The 9,390-nt window shown below is 57.7% G+C and overlaps 1 long non-coding RNA gene across 3 annotated transcripts; it reads left to right on the top strand.

Moving 5' to 3' along the window:
* Positions 1-2,751: 2,751 nt before the first annotated feature.
* LOC132505339 (uncharacterized) lies at positions 2,752-8,723 on the top strand. Of its 3 annotated transcripts, XR_009535373.1 has the most exons (6): positions 2,798-2,879; positions 3,211-3,515; positions 4,474-4,570; positions 4,721-4,905; positions 7,652-7,808; positions 8,136-8,723. It is a non-coding gene; the product is annotated as an uncharacterized LOC132505339 (long non-coding RNA). The 3 variants fall into 3 exon arrangements; XR_009535371.1 differs by having other exon boundaries at positions 7,652-8,723; XR_009535372.1 differs by lacking the exon at positions 3,211-3,515 and having other exon boundaries at positions 2,752-2,879; positions 7,652-8,723.
* The last annotated feature ends 667 nt before the right edge of the window (positions 8,724-9,390 follow it).

Below are 9,390 nucleotides of genomic sequence, written 5' to 3'. Positions count from 1 at the left end.
GCCGCCGCAGAAGTGCCGCCGTCGCCGGCTCGCCTCTCTCGGGCCCCAGCGGCGGCAGAGGGCAGCGCCCAGAACTGCTACGCCAAAAAGGGCAAAAGCGAGCCGGCCCCCGCCTCCCGCCCCCCGCCCCGGCGCTCCGGCTTCTTTCCACGGTTTGGATCATGGGCCCCTGCCTCCCCCTCTCCATAAAAGGAGGGGGAGTGAGTCTCTGGTGAGAGGTGGGGCGGGTTTAGGGGTGCGTCTGGGGCACTCACCTGGCGGCTGCCACGCGCCCCCGCCCAGAATCCGATGACTGGGGCGTCTGACTGTGGAGCCTCCACCCACAGTCCACGAGGGGAGAGCGCCCAGGTCGGAGGAGGGGGCTGCAGCGTGCCTCGTCCCCACCCTGGGACCCCTCATCCTCCAAGTCCCTGCTGCCTCGTGGAAAGCCGGGCGGCGGCCTGAGCCGGGAACTCGAGGGGCTGGAAGGCAAGGAAAAGAAAAGAGCCGCTCATGAGGCACCCGGGAGTCTGAGCCTCCCGCGCCGGGATCCGCTGGGCGCACAGAGCGCCACCTCCGGCCGCGGCGCCGCACAGAGCGATGCGGGGGAGAGACGCGAGGGAGGCCGAGGCCTGAACTGGGCCGGACGGCTCCCCCGCCACCAAAGGGCGATGCGCCGGGCTGGGTAGATTCCGCCTGCCTAGACCTGGCGGGATCGCACCCCGGCGGCGGGTCCCTCGAGGGGGCGGACGAGCCCCGGTATCGCCTAGAGGGGTGACGTGCCAAGCGACCCCGAACCTAGACGGCGAGGCCGTTAGAGGCGAGGAGACTGCGGAGCGGTGGGCGGCCAAAGGAGAATTCCGCCTGCCCTAGCCCTCCACCCCCACGCCCCCATCCTGTGGATTAGGCCCTTGCCCGCCGCGGCCGCCCTCCCGCCAAAGGCAGTAAAGGCTCAGCCCCGCAGGCGGTCTTTCATCCTCGGCTCGGCCGGCTCTGGCATTTCAAAGGCGGAGTCCAGTGGGCGCTTGGGGGGCGCTCGCCTTCCCCCAAATTCCTGGGGGGAGGGGTGGGCCCCTCCTGCGATTCCCAGTGGGCCGGGGCTACCAGCGCTCTTCCACTGGCCTCCACACACCTGCAGCCCCCCAACGCACCTGCCTCGTCTACCGTAGCCCCACCTGCGACCTCCCCCGTCAAGCGCGCTTTCAGGGGTCAGGATGAAGGATGACCGAGGCAGAACTAGGGAAACCTTGGAACCGTTTAAAAGCGCGTTAGAGCCAGCCCTTGTCCACCCAGGTGGACCTCCATTGCTTCGGAGGGAGACCACTGGACGGTTTCTGGACGGCCGCCAAAAGTACACTGCCAGGACTCAGGCTGCACCCCAAGCAGAGCCCTCCGTGGCTCACTCATCCTGATTGCTGACTGCAGCACGTCTGGTTGAGCCTCGGATTCCTCGCAGGCAGAGGGGACCCGAGGACACTTCTTTGGGGTGAAAGGACTCGGTTTGATAGTGGGTGTGGGAATGAAAGAGGAAAGGTCACCTTGTATTGCAGGGGGGGTGGGGGCAGGGGCCCTTCCGGCTCTAACCTCTGTACAGAGGCTCGCTGGTTCCTGGGTGTCCCGCCACCTTTGAGCAAACCTCGAAGGGTGATTCCCTCTGTGCCCCATCCCGGCCTGGCAATTCAGGGGCTCTCAGTTCGAGTTTGGGGCGGAGGGGAGGAGATCTGGGAACGCGGAAACGGGGGTGGGGGGCGCCTTCTACGGGAGCTGCAACCAAAGCTAGGCGGGGAGAGGGGCAGGCCTGGGTGCATCCACCACCGGGACTGGAGATCTGCGGGGGGGCGGCGCAGGCATCCTTCTAATCGCTGGCCGCTATTAAAAATAAAACCGCGGCGCGTCGTCATAGCGACCACGACAACAGCGGCTGCGCGAGGGTGGCACAAACTTGTGCAGCCGCGCGACAGCCGTTTTGGGGGGAGACTCGGGGCACGACGCGCGTTGGCGCACCAAGGCCTGCCCTGGGGTGGGACAGGGACCCCCAACCCAGCCCGCCCCACCCTCCCCCCGGGTCCTCGGAAGAAACTGGCAGAAATAGATCCCTAGAAGCTGTTTCCTAGACCTTGGACTGTCTTGACCAAGAGGTCACCAACTTGGATGAGAACCCACGCACGCGTGGACTCCCCAGCCCTGGCACCTCTCCCCGACACCCCTCCCCGTTTCAGACTCTGGCGTCCTCATCTCTGGAGAAGGGGGCTAAGTGGGAAGGCGGTTTCGGATGCTCGGCGGGAGAGGGGACCTCACTCCGGAGGCCGGGCGCGTGGGGGCTCCAGCACCTGCCCCTGTCGGCGATCCTTGCAGCTCAGGCGCGGTCACATGCTCCTTTCTGTCCGGGAATCGAGTTTCACTTCCAGCCGCTATTAGGCGGTTCGCACGGTTCACTGCAAACATTTGATAAAGAGGCTAAATATACATTGGAGTCGGAGGAGGCGTGGGCGGCTGTGCTGAGCGCGTGGGCGCGGTGCTGCAGGCTCCGCGGGGCATCCCCGCCCAGGGCGGGAGGCCGGCTCAGACCCCCGGCCTGTTCCCCGCCCCGCGTGCGCCCCCCCCCGCGTGCGCCCCCCTCCCCGACCCCGCCACACACACACACACACACACAAAATTCGGACCCCACACCCGGGACACGTGACCCGGGCAGGCTGCGGGCGCCCCCAGGCCAGCCAGAGGGCCCCCGGCGGAAGAAGGGGGCGCTGCGGGGAGCTCCGCGGGTCGGGGTGGGGAGGTGCCGGTGGGCGGTGAAGGCGCACCTGGCTGCCCGGGATGTCCGGTCGCCCCCGGAGCCGGTGCTTCCGGACTATCTCGGGCGTCCCCGGCGCGCCCCGACGTGCCGCGGACCTATAATTAAGGTGAGTCAGGTGCTCCGAATAGGCGCAAAGGGGGGCTCCCGGCGCAGCTGGGGTAACTGTCTGGCCGTCTGCCCCTCGCTGGGTTCCCTCCGGCACCGCCCATGGCCCCCGCACCCTGGGAGGAGAGGGAAGGGCCTTGGCCGTTCCTCAGAGGTGGTGGGCGGGGGGCTTCAGTAAGGACCTGTCAGCCAGCCCAGCACTTGGTGGTACGCAGCCAGCATTTCACCCTACAAGCCCCCCTCACCCCACTCCCGCTCTGCCCTGTGCAGTGCCTGCCTGGGACCTGGCACCAGTCGGCGCTCCATTATTGCTCTCATCATTTTTTTCACAGTGGGAGTCATGACTAATATCTACTGGGCACCTCGGTCCCTGAGTGACCCCTGGGAGTGGAGAGCTGCCCCACCTCCCATTTGACAGATACCAGGAAGTCAGGCATTTGCCCACAGCCGCAGAACGCTGTCTGAGGCAGTCGCTCCTGGGCCGGGGCAGCTCTGGACGGGCTCTTCCTGTGCTCCAGAGGGGACCCTCGGGCCGGCTTGTCCTGCACTTCTCAGACAGGCATGCCGGATGATGTGGCCACCTGACAGTGAAGGCATCAGGACTGGAGCCCACGTCCACCTGATCCCCAGTCCCAAGGTGCTCTAGCTGCCCTCTGCCCCTTGACCTTGGCCTTGGGGTGGTTTGTCCCCACACTGCCTTGAGTCTGTTCTCTCATCTGAAAAGTGGGGGCAGATGCCCTTCCCATGCCCGGCTGCCCCCCGCCACTGAGCCTCCTGCCCACGAAGGCAGCAGCCTTGCGCACACGCGCGGGGCCCAGTGCCCTGAGGCAAGGGCACAGCCGCCCAGCTGCTTTCGTCTGGGTGGTGCAGGGGCCGCGGGGCGCTCGGACCCAGGCCAGAGCAGATCTCAGCGATCTGTAATGACGAGGCAGCGCATTTCCCTTTATCTCCGGGCAAGGATTTCTTGGTTCAGGGCAATTAATCCAGGAGCAGCCTCAGCTGAGTGGGCACCGCTCCTTGAAGATCAAAAGTGCCGGGGGGGTTAATTAACTCATCATCTCAGGCCGCCCCGGGCCCAGGCTCGGGGTCAGGCCTTTCCAGTCCAGCCTCCCCAGAAAGGGAGATGAGGCAGCCAGCAGCCCAGGAGGGCACTCTCAATGCTGATTTTAACTCTCTATTAGACATTTTTATTTTCCTTTTTCAATACACAGACAGCAATGGAGTTTCAAATAGCACATGAGCCCGCAGTCGTTTTGTGGCTGTTTTGTGAATAAAGACCTGAGGGAAGGAGCACTGGGGGGGCTTCAGGAACCGACGCCAGATCTGGACTGTCCAGGACAGGAGCCACTAGCCACGCAAGGCCATCGGGCATTTGAAACATGGCCGGTCTGAGCTGTGATGTGCTGTTGTTAGTGTAAAACACACCCAGCGTCCAGGACTTGGTGTGAAAGTGAAGAGCGTAAAATCTCTCGTCAATAATTTTGACATTAATCACCTGTTAAAATGATAAGATTTTGACATATTGAGTTCAGTAAACTGTATGATTGCAATTAATTTCACCCGTTTGTTTTTCCTTTGTTTAATGTGTTTACTAGAAAATTTTAAATTCCGTATGTGGCTTTAATGACGTTTCTACTGGACAAGGCTGGTCTAGACACCCGGAGCTCATATCTACTTGGTGGAGCTAAGCAGGTGAGTGTGGGTGTAGGGGGCGGCGGGGGCGGGGGGGCCGCATGTCCTGCCCTGAAAATCCTGAAGGACCTGGAGAGCAGCAGAGCTGGGGGTCTGCTCTGCCCACCCCCGTTGCCTCATCTGCCGTATGACCTTGAGCAAACTCTTTAGCACCTCGGAGCCTCAGCTGCCTCCTCTGGGTAGCAGCCAACTCACAGGGCCACTTGAGGAAATATTCACTCGTTCACGCAACAGATATTCTGTGCCAGGCACTGGGCGCGGCACAGGGATGCAGCGCTAACACGATGCCCTCATGGAACACACAGTCTCTTCAGGGAGCAATAAACAAGTGACAAGTAAGTGTACACTCTTCCAGGTCAGGAATCTGGGGTTGTCAGGAAGGCCTGTTTGAAAAGGAGCCAGTGCGGGGCTTCCCTGGTGGCGCAGTGGTTAAGAATCCACCTGCCAATGCAGGGGACGTGGGTTCAAGCCCTGGTCCGGGAAGATCCCACATGCCCCGGAGCAGCTAAGCCCGCGCGCCACAACTACTGAAGCCCACGCACCCTAGAGCTTGCATGCCACAACTACTGAGGCCACACACCGCAACTACTGAAGCCCACACACCTAGAGCCCATGCTCTGCAACAAGAGAAGCCACTGCAATGAGAAGCCCACACACCACAATGGGCTTTATTTAATTAAAAATAAATAAATAAAAAGAGCTATTTCATTTAAAAAAAGAAAGAAAGAAAGAAAGAAAAGGAGCCAGTGATGAGAAGATCAGGATGGAGCATTCTAAGCAGAGGTCACAGCATCCCGTGCAAAGGCCCTGAGGCAGGAACCGGCTTGGTTTGTCGAGGACCAACAAGAGGGGGTGGTAGGAGGGCATGGGCTGGGACAGACAGGTGGGCAGTGAGCAGGTCACACAGGCCTTAAGACCAAGTTAGGGATGTGGATTTGTTCTAGGGGGACAGAGGCCACTGGAAGGCTGTGGGCGGGGACACAACATGTAGGGACATAAACAGAAGCTCTACTGACCACCGGCCACCTGCCAGCCTGCCAGGCCAAAGCAGCTAACCGCTCCCCCCACCACCACCAACTCTCAGGGTCTTTAGGACTCATGGCCAATTCCAAGGGTTCACGTCTGGCTGATCACCTGGCTTGAACCCATAGCTAACCCACATCTCCTTCCCTGGGGGCCACCTGCAGGCCCTGTCCCTCTGTCCTGACTGTGGATGGGGTGGGAGGGGCATACATTCCCCCTTGGCCTTCAGATTTGACAGGGCTCGCCCCCCCGGCCCCCCCCAGCCCCGCAGGCAGAGGTCGGAGCCTGGGGCTCACGGCAAGTCGGGGGACACGCCTCACTGGCTTTCCAGGCCTCCTGGAGGAAAGATGGTGAGATGGTGTCCTCCAGAGAGACGGGCTCACTGGATGGCAAAGGCTTCCTACGTCGGGGCAGCCAGCACCTCCCTGGAGCAGAAGGCACAGGTCAGACCAGGGCTGGTGGATCCGCACACAGGTGACCTCGGCTCACAGGGAGCAAGGAATCAAAGTGGCCTGTAGAGGCGGGGCTGAGGGGTGAGCAGAGAAACTTCCAGAGTGAAGAAGACCAGGGGCTGTGAGTGTGAGAAGGAAGGTGCAATACTATAGAGCTGGGATAATCAGAGCAGCGTGGCTCTCAGACCAAAGGGCCCAGAAAAGGCTGTTCTAGAGGAATCGAAAGGGTTATTTATTAAATGCCACTGGGGCAGTTTAGAGAAACTGCCTGACTAAACCCTCACTTCCCCTCGCCACTAAATACATTTCAATGGATTGAGAAGATAAGTTGTTAAACAAACGCTTTGGAACAAACTCAACCACGTGTGTCTTGGTGGAGGTCCACGCCCTACCCTGCAGCGTTCTCACCAGCACCGTTGCCTTGAGGAGGGGGAGACACACCCAGGTTCAGAGAGGGTCCAGCAGACACCTGCTCCTGACGCCTCAGAAATATCACCGTCAGGAAGAGAACACGGGGAGTGAGTTGTTGGGGCCGACGGGGGTTGAAAAGGCAGGACGGTCAGCTCGGCTCCCGGTCCTGGACTGGCTCCTCCGTCCAGACCAGCAAGCAGCTCTCAGGACATAACTGGGTCCACCAGAGAAATATACGTTATTGTATCGAAGTCAAACTACTAGGTGTGGTGATGGTGTCACAGTAATGCAGGAGGACTTCCTTGTCCTTGGGAGACCTGTGGTACCTGGCGTGAAGAGCCAGGATGTTGCAGCTTGTTTTCACATGGTTCAGGGAGTGGGGAGTGGAAGTGACAGATGATGGATGGATGGATGGATGGATGGATGGGTGGATGGATGGATGGATGGATGGATGGGTGGATAGATGGATGGATGGGTGGATGGATGGATAGATGCATATGTGTATACATACATACATGGAAGATACATAGATACCTAGTGGGGAGATGGGTGGTAGATGGCAGATAGATGGCAGGTGGATGGATGGCAGAGCCCAGGTGGGGAGAGCAAGTGGGTGCTTAACTCAGGTGAAGTTGTACTATTGTACACTTGTACACTCATGGTACTATTGTTACCACTTTTCTATAAGATTGAAATTTTTCAAAATGAAAGTTACGAAAAACTGCTAATTCGTATTTTCTAGTTTTCCCATAGTTGATCAGACTTCTAGAAGGCAGGGAACTTTCAGAGCTCTAGAAGACATAGAACAAATCACATTTGCTATGGGTCACTTTTTTTTTTTTTTTTTGCGGTACGCGGGCCTTTCACTGTTGTGGCCTCTCCCGTTGCGGAGCACAGGCTCCGGACGCGCAGGCTCAGCGGCCATGGCTCACGGGCCCAGCCGCTCCGGGGCACGTGGGATCTTCCCAGACCGGGGCATGAATGCGCGTCCCCTGCATCTGCAGGCGGACTCTTAACCACTGCGCCACCAGGGAAGCCCTATGTGTCACATTTTTAAAGTTCAAAAATGACTGTCAGATTTGACAGCACAGAAGTTGAAAACAGGTAAAAAATTTAAAAACCTGAACAAAGGGAATCCTTCAGTTGCGTGTTATTATCATGTTTCCACTGTCCCTGTGTATTTTCATCTGCACAGAACAAGTGTATCAGGAAATCTTTAAATCACATCATCTGCCGGGGTCTTTGCTCATGTTCTCTCGTCAGAAGACCAGGGAAGATGCACAAAAGCAACACATGGGGACAAATTCATGGAGACACTCTACTGCCGGCCAACAATGAAAACGCAGCCCAGGGTCCGCTGTTTCCCATGGCGGGGGGACACCGAGCGGGAGGGGAGGGGCCGTGGGAGCTGCTTTCCCAGCGGCTGCTGGCCGCGGTCAGAGCTGGCGGCCACTTGGATCAGGAGCCGTGAAAGTGGCCATGGTCCCTGACCCCATAATCCCACGTCTGGGCACCTAGCCTAAGAAAATGACCCACATACAGAACGGCCACAGACTAAAGGGTTCAGGGCAGTGCAACTTGAAAAAGCAAAAGTTGGAAACAACCTAAAACCCCAGGTGTGAACAGACTGTGTTTTCTTAACCCTTCCCCTCTGATTAGAAATGGCATCCTTCCTTCAGGTGGCGGCTGTGAGGATGGTTTCCTGCCACGTGGAAGCTCCGGTGATGTGTCCTGTACTCTCACCCCTGTTTTCTCCTGCCGGGTTTTGAGCGCCCTGATTTTCTTTCTTTCTTTCTTCTTTTTAACATCTTTATTGGAGTATAACTGCTTTACAATGGTGTGTTTCTGCTGTATAACAAAGTGAATCAGCCATATGTATACATATATCCCCTCCCTCTTGCGTCTCCCTCCCTCCCACCCTCCCTATCCCACCCCTCTAGGTGGTCACAAAGCACCGAGCTGATCTCCCTGTGCTCTGCGGCTGCTTCCCGCTAGCTATCTATTTTACATTTGGTAGTGTATGGATGTCCATGCCACTCTCTCATTTCATCCCAGCTTACCCTTCCCCCTCCCCGTGTCCTCAAGTCCATTCTCTACGTCTGCATCTTTATTCCCGTCTTACCCCTAGGTCCTTCAGAACTTTTTTTGTTTTTTTAGATTCCATATATATGTGTTAGCATACCGTATTTGTTTTTCTCTTTCTGACTTACTTCACTCTGTACAACAGTCTCTAGGTCCATCCACCTCACTAAAAATAACTCAATTTCGTTTCTTTTTATGGGTGAGTAATATTCCATTGTATATATGTGCCACATCTTCTTTATCCATTCATCTGTTGATGGACACTTAGGTTGCTTCCATGTCTTGGCTATTGTAAATAGAGCTGCAATGAACATTGTGGTACATGACTCTTTTGGAATTATGGTTTTCTCAGGGTATATGCCCAGTAGTGGGATTCCTGGAGCCCTGATTTTCTAAGCGTTAGCAGAGATGCAGCATGGTCCATGAGGTTGGTGGGGGGCGGGGCTGCTTGTCTGGCTCTTTTTAATCCAGCGTCCAGGCCTGCGATGACTAATATTCTGTCTAAGAAACTCAGTGGCTTCTATTTGAAAAGAGACATGTGGGAATCAGAAGCCATGGCTCTGGGCTGGGGGCTGGCAAGTCCCCACCCTACCTGGGCCTCAAGTTGCCTCTGAACTGACAGCATTGCCAGGTGGCCCTCCTCCTCCAGGAAGCCCTCCCCTCATCCAAACTGCCAGCCCTGGACAGCCATCCAAGGGCCAGCTGAGCCTGGCTTCAGCCTCTTGCTGACCCTGTGACGGGGCAAATCATATCACAGCTCCAAGCCTCAGTTTCCCCATCGGGGGAAACAGGACGATGATACTTCGGTTCCAGAGCTGTTGTGGAAAGAAAATGCAGAAGTGATGTAAAGAC

The sequence above is a fragment of the Lagenorhynchus albirostris genome, chromosome 15 (genome assembly GCF_949774975.1).
Source record: "Lagenorhynchus albirostris chromosome 15, mLagAlb1.1, whole genome shotgun sequence".
Classification (NCBI taxonomy): Eukaryota; Metazoa; Chordata; class Mammalia; order Artiodactyla; family Delphinidae; genus Lagenorhynchus; species Lagenorhynchus albirostris.
Note: the sequence above shows the minus strand (reverse complement) of the source record. Positions and strands in the feature narration are given on the sequence as shown.